The sequence below is a fragment of the Olea europaea genome, chromosome 14, assembly GCF_002742605.1.
Source record: "Olea europaea var. sylvestris chromosome 14, O_europaea_v1, whole genome shotgun sequence".
NCBI classification, from domain to species: Eukaryota; Viridiplantae; Streptophyta; class Magnoliopsida; order Lamiales; family Oleaceae; genus Olea; species Olea europaea.
Genome location: NC_036250.1, coordinates 2,026,916 through 2,042,623, shown reverse-complemented (window position 1 = coordinate 2,042,623; position 15,708 = coordinate 2,026,916).

The window sequence follows — 15,708 nt, the reverse complement described above, 5'->3', positions numbered from 1 at the left end:
TGGTATGGGTTGTGGGTAGGATCCTAAGATATTAATAATTATTATATTGCTAATTTGGCAGGTGGGGGTGCTAATTAATTGTGTAGGATAATTAATTCTAACTAATTATATATTGTGTATATTATCAAATGGAATTAATACCTGAATTTTGAAATAATTTGATAAATTTTTTAGTTCTGAAATGTAATTTTTATTTGTAGGAATTATGTATTGTTCTCTTTGCAAATAAAATGACAGGCCCATAATTTGGCCCTAGCTTCATTGATTTCATGAATTTGGGCTTATCGACAAGCCCAAGTACATTCAAAATCAATTGGATTCTATTCATAAGTAGGCTCGTTAGCCGTTAGGGCATCTATGGGAGTACGGTTCATTTTTACCATTTTCTCATTTTTACTAAAAAAAATATTAAAAAATAAAATTCGTTCATATAGCCAAAATTGATAGATTTTGTGTCTTCAGTAAGTGAAAAGAGAAATAAAAATGTTATGATCGTATCTCACGATCTTTAACTTGACTAAAAAAAATCTCTTCCTTTTTTTTTTTTTTTTTTTTAAATTAACAATATACATTTAACTAATTATATTTGTGGAGCTCATGTATTTATGATGCCTTGTGCAGTCACTTCACCTACAAACCCTTGAGATCATCCCTGTCTACATATAATAACGAGAGATTAATAAGGACATCATCTAATTAGATTTGTAAGATACGTCGTGCTTGGTATTTGCACAATCTTGATTTCTTGAATTCTCAAATTACTTTTAGTCTTTACAATTTTTTATACAAACTAAAAGGTTTTGTTACTTGGACATCGGGATTGTGTAACCCCCTATTGTGAGGGACTGTACGCCAAAGTGTCATCAAATTAGCAAAACCCAAAACTAAAATATAGTAGCTACCGTTGAACCCAAAAAATGTTGTCAACAGAATCTCAATCCCGTCTTCTTCATACTTGCACATGTGGCACCTCGTTAGGAGGCAAAGGCCATCGGTCAAGAAAATGATCTGGCGACAGTTTGTACTCTGACTGTCAAATTAGCGGCTGGACGGAGATATAAGTATGGAGTGCAATATTCGGGAGAGGGGGAATGTTGTTAAAGTATTTTAACGTGTTTAGGCATACCTGAAAATGAGAAGGGATTCTCATATTTATAGAGGTGGAGACGAGTCAAGTGCTTTTATGGGCCTAAGTCCAAGCCCAGTATAAGGTGGTTGTATTAGCATAGCAATGGGTACCTCAGCAAGTGCTTCAGTTGGGCTTCTTGGGACCTCGGCAGCACCTTTGAAAGCACTTCAGTTAGACCTCTTGTACCTCGGTTAGACCATTTCGGATGATCTTTAGACAGCTTGGGGTTGGGTTTAGGATGCACTTCGGCCGAGTCTTGGAGGACCTCGGTAGACTACCTCATCAGGCACTTCGGCCATCTTCGAAGGCACATCGGTTAGCCCTTTAAGGCACCTCGGCTAGCTCCTTGGAGGTACCTCGGCTAGCCCTTTAAGACACCTTGGATGACCCCCTTGAGAGCCTTAGCTTGGGCTTTTACTTGGTTACCTCTTAGGCCTATGTTGTCCAACTCTAATGGGCCTCATCTGGATCCAATAATAAGGCCCAATGTGAAGTGATTTATGAGCATAACAATAGTCCCTCAAGTCTGAGTTGTATCATTCATTTGCGGGTCAGAGTTATTCCTGCTTTTGTGATACATTCTGTTCACTTTTCTTTTTGAGAATGGTCCTATTTGTGGTCCAGCTCTTTCTATGGAAGTGCCGACGTCTTTTTGAGCTCATTTGTTTCTTAGTGTGTCTCTATGGGCTGATTTTCATAGAAGTGCCTCTTGGGTCACTTTCTTTTTCAAAGGGCCCCTCTTGGCTCATTTTTCCTTCACTGATATGCCTCGAAAATGTTATATATTATGTCAAAATTTCGACAGCATCTCGTTTGTAATATGAACTAAACCAATCCTGTAATACAATACAATATACCCATAGTACATGTTATGCTCCGATTATATACGCCTCGGATCCCGAAGTGTCATCTCGCCTCCGAGGTTGAGATCAAGTAGACCCCGCGCAGCACCACATATTCCGACCTGAAAATGACCCTCTCGAAGTGTCTCCGAAGTGATATAGCGATTCCTACTACTGACCTGCCGAAGCATCTCACCTCCGAGGTCGAGATCAAGTGGACCCCGGTTAGAAGATCCGCTGCCAATTTGAGATTTGTCCTGCACCTAAGGCTTAAATTGATTTGACGTCTCCATGAGGCTAGTTGATGTGACTTATCAACTTTATGTCAATTCAACTCAGGAGAAACAAACTGTCCGCCCACTCTACAAACGCGGCTGATTGACGTCTATGAGCATACGCTTCATACTGTCAGATGTATACACGCGTTCCACATCCAACGGTTCATACCACCTATAAATACCTAAGGTTTGGCAAGAGGCAAAGGTAATGAAACTCTTACTACATAGCACTCCATAGCAAGTTTATATATTTTCTCCTCCCCTTTTATCGTTGATTTGCATAGCCCCTGTGTACTGTTCTGATCACTCAAACCTGACTTGACCGTCGGAGTGTATACGGCTGCCACCACCCCTGCTGGTTCCGATCGTGTGCGCCTGACTATTCGCTGATTGTGCGCAGGGATGAACATGTGGAGTAGCTTTCGGTTGGCCACGTAGAAGGACTAATTTCCGGGGTCAATAGATTGGCGCCGTCTGTGGGAAACACTCCCCATTCGAAGTTTTGCGTTCTCCACAAAGAAGGTACCGAAAAACCAGCGACTAACCCTGAAAAGGGGGCATTTTTGAAAAAGAACAAAGTCGAGTTACAATGCAAGTACTCACTACCCTTGAAAAAAGAGGTAGGATGAGCTACAGCCATGAAGACGACAACCCCATGAGAGAGGCCTCTGAAGAAGAGGTACTCCATAACAATGTTACTCATCAGAGACAGCATCATCGGCGACATCGAGGTGAAAGAACAGCCATACTCACTGAAGGAATGGCTCAGATAGCTGCGGGTATGAGAGACATAGCAGTTCAGAATATGGCAATGCAGGAACTCCTCATGCAAGCCCAGGGTCACCAATGCTATCAAATCCCCTTATCTCACTCTCAAGGCCACATGAGCCGATACACAGAACGCTCCCTCGAAAGGAAGATGAGCGTCGAAGCAACATCTTATGTGCAAGGGAGTCAGCCGTCAAAAGCACGCTTGGGGGACAATTTCCCTCAAGAACACGAGGACCAAAGGTCGGTAAGCGTCTTCGACCGGATAGGGGAAGATCCTAGCAATAGGGTCCACCCAGTAAGAGGATCAGTTCGTCCGGATCACGAACAAGAACATGCTCCCCCTCCTCCTCCTAGAAATAGGAGAGAAAGGAGGAACCTAGTCGATTGGGAAAGTCGAGGAGAAGCACCTCCACCTCCCCAGGACATCCAAGATGATGAAGGATCAAATGAGCTCTGTCGATCTTATGAGATTGACGACGATGATGATAACCTCCCTTTCTCCAGGGAGATCCAAAGGTTCCCAATGCCAGCTAATTTCATGCCCCCTAAGATCCCCAAGTATGAGGAAAAGGAGGATCCGGAGAAGCACCTCACCAAGTATATGACACAAATGAGCCTTAGGGGAGCCTCGCCTGCTCTAAAATACAAAGCCTTCCATTTGACACTAGGCGGAGCTATCGAGGTATGGTACAGCAGACTTCCTCCCCTAAGCATCAGAAGTTGGCCAGATTTGAAGAAAGCATTTTTGAACCAGTACCTCTCACGCAGGGAAAGAGAGGCACCAGTTCAACGCCTGCAAGACATGAGGCAGGCCCCTGGGGAGACGCTGAAAAGCTATCTCGCCAGGTTTACAGACGAAATTACTTACTGCGAACAGGTCACTGACAGGGAAGCCCTGAAAGGTGGGCTCAACATGAACACTTTGTTCTGGAGGGACGTGCACAACAAGAATCCCTCCACATATGACGAGCTGGTGAAAATGATGAGAGTAGAAATTATTAGTGAAGAAATGATTGATCATCGCAACCATGCCGCACAGGGACTCCCTCCTCCTCAGAGGCAAGAAGGTCGAGGCCTTGCAGCACACCTTGTTACTCAGCAATGGACCCAAGTAGGACATACCATAGCTCCCACATCCGGACAGGCCCTAGCTTCCGCCACATTGAATGCAGTGCCAGTGCTGGCATATGATAATGCCCCTGCTGAAGCGGGACCATCTGGAAGAACTGATAATAATAAGAAGAAGAAAAAGAGGTCAAACAGACCCTTGGCAGGAGCAAGGTTTTGTACATTCCATCAACTATATGGACATGACACTAATGAGTTTTGTGATGCCAATCGACGCCCTGATCGAAGCAACCCGTACACTTTCAGTAGAAACAAACACCTCGCAGATCCACCTCCCCGAGGAGGGGAGGGAGAGGTCACCAGGAACAATCTCCTCGGAGAAGAGAATCGAGGAACCGAGGCCAATCCAGACAGGGAAATCGAGCCCAATTTTCTGGAGGCCAGGTCATCAGGAAAATCGATACTATCATTGGGGGACCCCACGTCGGTGGCAACACCAGGAATGCCCAGAGAAATTACACAAGAGAAGCAAAGGATCCCCCAATGATCACTTACATTGTTAACGAATCAAAATTAGCAAACAAGATGGCCCCGATCACCTTTTCCCAGGAAGACTCAGAGGGAGTTCACCACCCCCATTGCGATGCTTTGGTTGTAAGAGCCATAGTAGCTAGAAACAGATTGAAATGCATGCTCGTTGACAATGGCAGTTCCGTGAACATATTGTTCGGCTCCACTTTTGACAAAATACAAATTGAATATGGGTTGATCCCCATGACCGACCCTCTATTCAAATTCACTGGGGACAGCATCATCCTACGAGGACGGATCACCCTGCCTGTCGAAATGGGTTCGGCAACCCTAGTAGCCCAGCATTTCATGGAATTTCTGGTGGTAGATCATAGATCGGTTTATCATGGAGTATTGGGCAGACCCGCTCTGAAAGATCTTTGGACTGTGACGTCCATTCACTATTTGTGCATGAAATTTCCAACCTAACATGGGATTGCAACAATCCGAGGCGATCAGATAGGCTCCAGGGCATGCTACCTAAACTCGCTGCGCAAGTTCGAGCCCCGAACTGTTAATGTAATCCTAGCTGAGGTACCCACTGAAGTCGGTACGGACGTGGAAATGCTTGACGCCCCTGAACCATACCTCTGAACAAGAGGGAGACGTCGACATGGAAGAGGCCCTTGAACAAGGACACCCTCTTGATGAGCTAGACCCGCGAATAATTGACTATGAACTAAATGCGACCCCAATGGAAGAATTGGAAACTTTTCCCATCAACCTGGAAGACCCCAGTCAGGTCTTGCGTATGGGGAAGTCATTATCACCTGAAGCAAAAACTGAGTTGATACGTTTCCTAAAAGGGAACCTGGATGTCTTCGCATGGAAACATGAAGATATGGTGGGAATAGATCCTAGGATCAGTTGTCATCACCTTAACATCAACCCTTCCTATGTCCCCCATAGACAGAAGAGGCGTGCCCTAAATCCAGAACGGAACGAGGCATTGAAAGATGAAGGAAGGAGGAACTTAGCCGCAGTGGTTTCATCAGAGAGGCCATCTATCCGAGATGGATATCCAACCCAGTTCTGGTGAAAAAGTCCAACGGAAAGTGGAGGGTATGCGTGGACTTCACAAACCTAAATAAGGCGTGCCCTAAAGACAGCTTCCCACTTCCAAGAATTGATCAACTTGTGGACTCTACTGCTGGGCATGAACTACTGAGTTTCATGGATGCATACTTAGGGTTTAACCAGATACCCATGTTCCGACCTGACGAGGAAGCTACATCATTTATTACGGAAAGGGGCATGTATTGCTACAAAGTTATGCCCTTCGGATTGAAAAATGCCGGGGCCACATACCAGAGGTTAGTCAACACGATGTTTGCCGAACTCATTGGCAAAACCATGGAGGTATACGTAGATGACATGTTGGTCAAAAGCCTCCAGACAACCGAACACGTGAGTCACATCGACCAAACCTTTCAGATACTTAGAAAGTATAATATGAAATTGAATCCCCTCAAGTGCACCTTTGGAGTGGCATCAGGCCAGTTCTTGGGATATATTGTAAATCAGAGAGGAATTGAGGCAAATTCGGTGAAAGTAACGGCCTTACTAGAAATGAGGTCACCTCAGAAATCGAAGGAGGTCCAAAGTCTCAACGGTTGGATAGCCGCACTTAGTCGCTTCATCTCCAGAGCCACTGATAAAAGCTTGCCTTTCTTCAACGTACTAAAGCAAGGAAAGAAATTCCAATAGACTTTGGAGTGCGAAGAAGCCTTCGAGGCTCTGAAGAAGCACCTTGGGGAAGTATCCCTCTTGTCGAAACCTCAACCAGATGAATCTCTATTACTGTATCTAGCGGTTTTGGACGTGGCAGTCAGCGCAGTCTTAATCAGGGAAGAAAATGAACACCAATTGCCAGTGTACTACATTAGCAAAGTTCTTCTCCCAGCCGAAACACGCTACCCAGACATGGAAAAATTGGCACTCGCACTTATCACAGCCTTAAGAAAGCTGAGGCCATATTTCCAAGCCCACTCAATACAAGTTCTCACCAATTTTCCTTTAAAGCAGGTAATGCAGAAAACAGACACGTCAGGACGCCTGTTGAAATGGGCTATCGAGCTCAACGAGTTCGATCTAATGTTCCGACCTCGACATGCCGTCAAGGGCCAGGCCCTTGCTGATTTTATGGTTGAGTTTACCAAAGCCCCAGAAATGGAGGCGATAATGGAACCAGCCGAGCCCCCCCACATGGAATCTATTCGTAGATGGGTCCTCAGGAGAGGCAAGTGCAGGGGCAGGGATCGTATTGGAGAGCCCAGAAGGCAAAAGCTAAATTGTGTGGTAAGGTTCGGCTTCAAAGCCTCGAACAACGCAGCCGAATACGAGGCCCTTTGGCAGGTCTAAGGCTTGCTAAGGAAATGTGGGTCAGGAAGCTTCTAGCGAGTAGTGACTCTTAGCTCATAGTAAATAAGGTAAATGGGAATTTCGCAGCCAAAGATGGTAACATGCTTGCGTACTTGAAGTTGGTTCTGGACATAATTCCTCATTTTGAAAGGTTCGAGCTGACTCAAGTCCCCCGTCTAGAAAATACACATGCAGACGCCCTCTCAAAATTAGCTAGCAGCATGGACTCAGAGCTGCTAAACATCATCCCCATTGAGCACTTATCGAAGCCCTCCACCTTTGAAGGTAAAGAGGTACTGTGGATAGAAGGCATCCCATTATGGATGCAGCCCATCATCGCGTACCTGAAGGAGCAAACACTGCCTGTTTCCAGAGGCAAGGCGAGGAAATTAAGAAGAAGGGCTGCACACTTCGTCCTGCAAGAAGACACCCTTTACAAGAGAGGCTTCGCTTCGCCCCTTCTTCGATGTGTAGGCGGCGAAGAGGCCACATACATACTCAGAGAAATACATGAAGGAATTTGTGGAAACCACTCCGGAGGAACGGCTCTGGCACACAAGGTTCTCCGTCAAGGCTACTTCTGGCCAACCCTGAAAAGGGATGCTTGCCAATTTGTCCAGAAATGTGACAGGTGCCAGCGCTTCTCGAACATACAAAGACAGCCAGCTCAGAGCCTCTCTATAGTAACCAGCCCTTGGCCATTCGCCAAGTGGAGCATTGACTTCATTGGTCCACTCCCAAAAGGAAGAGGAAGCGCAACTTTCGCTATTGTCGCCATTGACTACTTCACTAAGTGGGTCAAGGTAGAATCCCTTGCCCGAACTACCGAGGCTAATACTACCAAGTTCGTTTGGAAAAACATCATTTGTAGATTCGGCATCCCCCACTCCTTAGTCTCTGATAATGGACGGCAGTTCGACAATAGGAAGATGCGAGACTTATACGACGAATTGGGCATAAAGGACTTCTCGACACCTCATCACCCCCAAGTGAATGGGCAAGTTGAAGCAGTGAACAAGACCATTAAGCACACCCTGAAAAGAAAACTGGATACCTCAAAAGGGGCATGGGTTGACGAACTCCCCCACGTCCTCTGGGCTATCAGGACTACTTGCCGGACTGCAACCGGTGAAACCCCATTTTTCATGACCTACGGAGCCGAGGCAATGAGTCCGGTTGAAGTTGGGGTCCCATCACATCGACGGATACATTTCAATGAGATCAGCAACGATGATGCCCGAATAAGTGAACTATACCTCCTTGAGGAAAAGAGAGATACCTCCCAAGTGACCTTGGCCAAATATCATCGAAAGATGACCCGCTATTACAACTCCAAGGTCAGAAACAGAACTCTCCGCTTGGGCGACCTCGTCCTCAGAAGAGTTTCCCAATCTTCAAAACCAATCGGGTCAGGAATGTTCCGCACCGCATCCGATGGGAACCCCGACCTGGTACCTTCGAAATCGAAGATATGTTAGGAAGGGCGCTGCCTCATAAGTGGAACATCGAACACTTGAGGAAGTACTACCAATAATGAGACTGTGTTCTGATCCGATCTCAATATGTTATAGTGAATCGATTGTTTTGATCTGATCTCAGTTGTAAAATTCCCTAAGTGATGGAATCACCTTTGTAAAGGATGGTGTAATTTATCTTAGTAATGAATTTTTAGTTCCAAGCCACATCAGTTAGTGAATAGTTTCCTCAATACTTCAGAAGGTTCACTTAAGTTATCCGATCGTCAATTATTAGCTGATTAACATCAAGCGGCTCTTCATGTGCTTAATTGGTCTGATCTCAAATTATTAACAAGTTGGCATTAAGAGTCGCTTCATACTCGCTTAAGTGTTTAAACTTATGTTAACTTGAGCGGTCCGATCCATAGTTATTAACTGGTTATTATCGCGAGGCAATTAGTTTAACGTTTGTCGTTCATACAAGTATAAACAAAAGAGAATACAAAGAAGCAGAAGCCCAAATACTTAACGAAAATTTTCATTTCATTTCATAAATTTAAGTACAGAGGGGCCGAAGCCATTACAAGATAACCCTAATCTGTTGGAGGGACTTCAGCATTGGCCACCTCCTGGGCTTCCGGAGCCTCCTCGACAACCCTATCAGGCCGACCTCCAGTTGGCCCCCCAAACTCTGCCTCCAATGAAGAGATGTCGAGAGTGGGATGCACCTCCTTCAGTCAACCCAGTAAGCTTTTGGCACTCCATGAGGCCCAGAAGTTGGTGAAGTCGTCGTACAGGGGATGGTCTTTGAAGTGGTTAATGAAGTTTTGGACTGCCACCTCCCCCGCGGACTTCAATTCCTCCTTCAAATAGGCAATCTCTTCTGACTGGGCCTCTGCCTTCTGCCTCAGCTCTGCCTTTTCTTTGTTGGAGGCCTCCAGAGCATTGGTGGCGAGCTTGTGGTGCTCATTGGCGTGATCAAGTCATCGAGTCACAGCAGCCACTTGGCATTCCACCTCATACAGCTCCTTCTTCAGCCGCTCTACTTCTGCTTACGCGACAGTAAGCTGGGCCTCAGCAGCTTTCTTCCCCTCCTCTGCCTGTGTGGCTTTGGCCTGAGCTACCCGCACGACATCTTCATAATGCATCGTCTCCTCGAGGCGCTTGGTGAGATCCTCCATCTTAGAGTTCAGATCCTTCACCAAGCCCTCAAGCTGGATGCTTGTGCTCAGGGCCCGAGCCACACAGGCGCTGTTCGCGGCCACCAGATCCTCAGCAGTGCAGGAGGCGGTGTGTTCTCTCTACTCTTTCATCCAGTATTTATTGTGGACCACCGCCACCGCAGCTATTTCGGGAAGAAGAGCCTCCAACACTTCCCTTACGGGGCTCTTCAGGATTGGTGCCCAGAAAGTCGACCTCCTTAGAGGGACGGGGCCTTTTTCTCCTCTGCTGCCCCGGAGCTTGATCAATGGGCACTGCAGTAAGGGGTGTTGTACCTGGGGCAGCGACAGGCTCAGTTGGAGCGAGCATTCTCTCTGGGAGGGCCACCCTCGTGGGAATTGTGGTCTGCCTCAAAGCTGGGGGTGGCCTCGCCACAGTTGGGCGTCTGGGAGGGGCGGCACTTTTCTTGTCCTTCCTTCGGAGGTCAGCCTCCGGGTCCTCCGGTACTTCCTCCTCCGTCGGAGACTGGAGCCTCTTACTTGCCTCCACCAACTCCTCCATTTGCTTTTTGTACGAGGAGGAGGAGGCCTTCAATGCCCGTGCCTCAGCCATCATCTTCTGGATGATCTTGAAGTCGGGGCGCACTGGCAGCTTCTTGTTAAAGTTGTCTGCAAAGAAGCAAATAAGGAATTAATACAAGTCTTGGGAGTTCGGAATAAAAAGTAAAGACTTCGGTCCTATTACCTTGGGATGCCATTAAATCGTGAGTAATAAAATGGATGTTCTTTCGGATCAGCCTGTAGTAGGACCTCTTCTTTTGAGGTAGCTGATAAATGACACAGATGGTGTCGAAGTCCTCCGTTGACAGCTCGCACCAAGGGAGAGAACCTACAAAGGAAATATAACTGTTAGACACAATTCGAACCGAAGAGAAACAAAAGAAGTAGCTACTACTATACTCACTAAGTGTTGAAAACTTCGTTGGAACTGTAAGAGGCGCCGGGGGTCCCCCTCCATCGTGTCCCATCGCCCTGCTGCCTAGCACCATGAGCTCTTCCATTCTTTGATGGAGCTCAACAGATCGACCACGAATGGAGTGTAGGAACCCCATGACATAAGGTAATACCACCTCCGGGTCTTATCCCCCCCCGGCAGTAACCTTGGAAATATAGAGGGTCTGGAAAACGGAAAGGGGCATCTCCACCCCTAATGACGCCTCTTTCCACAACATCCAGGAGCCCACCATCTGACTCTAGGAGTTTGGATTGAGCTGCGTCGGGGCTAGCCCATAGGACCTAAGCACCAACCTAAAGAATGGGTGAACGGACAGCCTAAGTCCAGCCCTAAGGATCGCCTCACTAATGGCCACACAGCCTGGCCTAGGGTAGCAGGCTCTTTCTTCCGGCCCGGGGAGGATCAAGTCTACGCTATCAAGGATCCTATACTCTGTCCTAAGTCTCCCCAGGTCGGCCTTCCTTAATTTTGATGGATAGTCTGACGCCCCCCCAATACACAGAGGTATCTGGTGGGCTATCCGGTCATTTCCATATATTCTGCCCCCCCATTATTGCCCCGGCTATTTCTGAGGAGGTCGCCACAATGGGCTCGTCCACCCTCACTATTTCTAAACCCCTTCCCGAACTAGAACTCCCTTCTGAGGCCATTCTTTCAAAATTTAAAAGCCTAAATAAGTGCTGAAACTTACGGGTTTGGAGGTTTTCCTAGCTGGAAATGGTGTAAGGTCGCCGGAAGTGCTTGCAAAATGTCAAAAATCGCCAATAATTTGAGAACAAAGTATAATGTTAGTTTCGCAAGGGTAGAAAGCCTGAGAAAACCCCCGAGTCCTCCTTGTATAGAAAAACAAATCAGATCTCCACCGTTGAATTCAAATGCGATCAATCTAAGCCGTTCGTCGCATCCTCAATCTAGGCCGTTGAAATGAAATGCCAGATTTGATCTACGCCCAAGATGTCGCTGTGATTGTCACGCTTACTTGAAACGCGTCACCTCGGTTACAACCAGCCGTCAATAATAATTAGTAGTCGCAGCAGCCTTTTAGGAGAATGGGCATGGCACCCAACTGTCACCTTGAAAACACGCAACAGTTGTCAAATCATTTGATGTTTGGGTCGCCTCGGATTGAGCTCCTCCTCCAACTTTACAAAGCTTGGACGCACCTGACGCGAAGGCCCCTTTTGCACCATCGCCTCGGACGCTGCATTTCCTCCCATACTTTACAAAGTTTCAGCCATCTCCCAACGCATCGACCTTTTGGGTCAGCGCACCGGTGGCAGATGAGCTCCTCCTCCAACTTTACAAAGCTTGGACGCACCTGACGCGAAGGCCCTTTTGGGTTATCGCCTCAGACGCTGCGTTTCCTCCCTTGCTTTACAAAGTTTCAGCCATCTCCCAACACGTCAACCTTTTGGGCCAGCGCGCCGGTGGCAGATGAGCTCCTCCTCCAACTTTACAAAGCTTGGACGTACCTGACGCAAAGGCCCTTTTGGATTATCGCCTCGGACGCTGCGTTTCCTCCCATGCTTTACAAAGTTTCAGCCATTTTTCGATGCGTCGTCCTTTTGGGTCAGCGCACCGGTGGCAGATGAGCTCCTCCTCAAACTTTACAAAGTTTGGACGCACCTGACGTGAAGGCCCTTTTGGGTCATCGCCTCGGATGCTGCGTTTATCCCATGCTTTACAAAGTTTCAGCCCTCTCCCAACGCGTCGGTCGTGGGGTCAGTGCGCCATATTCGCGAAGCTTCGATGCACCTTACGCGTCGTTCCATGCTGGTTAACCGTCTCGTACGCTACGCACAATAACGAAGCTTTGGCACGTCTGCCTATTATCATAACCTCGATTGCTGCAACAGATCAACCCCCAAAACTCCCATGACTTGCAGTCCGGTTAGAAAAGCAAGTCCACGCATGATATAAATATTCATCCCCGGACTTGGGGGACAACTGTTATGCTCCGATTCTACATGCCTCGGATCCCGAAGTGTCATCTCACCTCCGTGGTCAAGATCAAGTGGACCCTGGTTAGAAAAGCAAGTCTACGCATGATATAAATATTCATCCCCGGACTTGGGAGACAACTATTACGCTCCGATTCTATATGCCTCGGATCGCGAAGTGTCATCTCGCCTCCGAGTTTGAGATCAAGTGGACCCCGCGCAGCACCACATATTACGACCTGAAAACGACCCTCCCGAAGTGTCTCTGAAGTGATATAGCGATTCCTACTACTGACCTGCCGAAGCATCTCACCTCCGAGATCGAGATCAAGTGGACCCCCGTTAGAAGATCCGTCGCCAATTTGAGATTTGTCCTGCACTTAAGGCTTAAATTTATTTGACGTCTCCATGAGGCTAGTTGATGTGACTTACTTTATGTCAATTCAACTCAGAAGAAACAAACTGTCCGCCCACTCTACAAACGCGGTTGATTGACGCTTATGAGCAGACGCTTCATACCGTCAGATGTATACACGCATTCCATATCCAACAGTTCATACCACCTATAAATACCCAAGGTTTGGCAAGAGGCAAAGGTAATGAAACTCTTACTACATAGCACTCCATAGCAAGTTTATATATTTTCTCCTCTCCCTTTATCGTTGATTTGCATAGCCCCTGGGTACTGTTCCGATCACTCAAATCTGACTTGACCGTCGGAGTGTATACGGCCGCCACCACCCCCGCTGGTTCCAGCCGTGTGCACCTGACTATTCGCTGATTGTGTGCAGGGAGGAACACGTGGAGTAGCTTTCGGTTGGTCACGTGGAAGGACCAATTTTCGGGGTCAATAGTATATATACCAAATAAACGAGGGGTTCATCTACCCATCCAAATACTCATAAATATGAGGTGAATAAAGATATTACATTTTTCCATAACATACAAAGAGCCTATCATGCTTATCATAGCAAGTCATATGTTTGTGACGTATACCAGAGCTGGTAAAAATAGTGTCATGATATGCTATTAAGTGATGCAACAGTAATATTGTGTGTATGCTAACAGTGATCACAATAGTCTCGCAAGTCCGGACATATATATTCACATAATAGTGGGGACTTAGAAGCGAAATAATAAAAATTTGCACAAGCACTTATTGTGGATGTTATTTGATGCCCTGAAGTAGGTTGAGTCTTTGGCTCTGAGGTGTTGATGAAGGAGTTGAAGTTATGTGCCGAAGTAGTTGTAGCATTTTGCTAAATTTTCGAGGAATGGAGCTGAGGTCCCCGTTTTCCGAAGCTCTTTGGCTTGGTATACCATTTTGGAGCTCTTTGGCTCGTCACTTTTCTTGAAGCTCTTCGGCTTCTTATGTTTTCTGAAGTAGTGACTTCTCATACTTTCTAGAGCTCTTTGGCTTATCATATATCATGGATATCCTTTGATTTTTGACTTATTTACAAGGGGTTTACTCTTCTGTGCAAAGGCATTTCCCATGGTATTTTATTCATCCATGGAAGGTTCCATTTTTGTATACAAGTCATCTCTCTGAACAGAACCATATTGTGGCTAAGCAGAGGTGTAATGAGCTCTCTAAAGATAAGTAAAGCGTAGTGCAACATTTCATATGTTAAAGTATCTCGTGGAACAAGGAATAAATATCAAGCTGGTAGCTCAGCTTGAATTATCGGAGTCATAAGCAGCCTTGAATTGACTAGGACTTAGAGCTCGGCTCTGGTTAGTGAGAAGCCAAAAAAAGACTTCTCGCAAAGCCAGGGAATATACATCTAGCGAAGCGGGAAAAGGACGTCCCGCAAATTACTATCGAGCTATCTGAGTCTTATAAGCTAGTCTCGGATAGAGGAGGAGTCGGAGCTAGGCTCAATGATAGCAAGGCTGGGTATAGACATCCCGTAAATTAGGTCAGGAATGGTTCCTTTTGTAAGGGCAAACACATCTGACAATTAGCCTCTTCATTTTTTCAAGGAACAAGTATTCTAATATATCGCATATTCCTTTATTCAAGGAATGAGGAATTCAAGGCGCTAGAACGAGGACTTCGGATTATCACCTCTTCTGGATACAACCTCTCTGTTCGAGAACTTTGGAACATAGCCTCTTCTATAAGTGATAGCGGGCTGGTTTGGTAGCTTTTCCAATTAAAATTATAGCCTCGACGATTAATGGTAGAAAGGACCTTGTATTGACTTTCCAGGCCAGGTAATTACAATTTTTAAATCTTGCTGTAATCATTTATTGCTCATCTTTCACTAAAGGTGGTGGCAATTTCTACCAGGTATCCAATCGACAAAATAGTTGTAAATAATCTTGCTAAGAAGCTTGCAAAATTTGGTAAGGGCTTAAAATTCATAGTCTATCTCGGTAAAATCCATGAGGGTGTAGAGCCGATAAATTTAAGAAAGAAAATGCAGTGCATCCTCGAGGCCGTGATAGCGTGACCATCATTTCTAGCCATAAGGTTTGCCTCTTCAGAAAATTTAGAAAAGTTCAATGCCTAGGTGAATTTAAATCCGAGGAGGATGGCAGGCTTTTATTCTAAGGAGGCAATAAGTGTGTCCAATTGAAGAAATATAGTGTTGATTTGCAGTTGATTGAGAAGAAGCTGAAGTGTCCCAGGAGGATAAATGGAGAAGGCGAGGTAGAGTGAGAAAGGTCGAAGAATCGAAGTTATCATCCCATGGTGATTCCAACAAACATGCCAAAATGAAAGGTTGAAGCAGGTAGAATTGCCGAACTAGAAAGTTGAAGCAGAGAGCTAAAGTGAGAACCGAAGTCATCCTTACATAGTGATTACAGCAGACTCCCATGTCTAATAAGCCCAATTGCTTCAATATGGTTGAAAGAATTATGGGCCCAAAAAAATAAATCTCTAGCCCAATATTTGTATGGCTTGTTACTCCCTTTATACCTTGTGAACCTTTGGGCCAGGTTCTGGGAATTATTTTCCAACCATTAATTAATTGGACAAACCAGCGCAACAAGGAGATATTAGGTAGCGCGTGAAATAGCTAGAACGTGGAGATATTTTGCCTGCAAAAGTCTACTCCTTTGCGCTATCAAATCAGCCCTCAAAAGATAGGAACGGGCAGCCTAAGA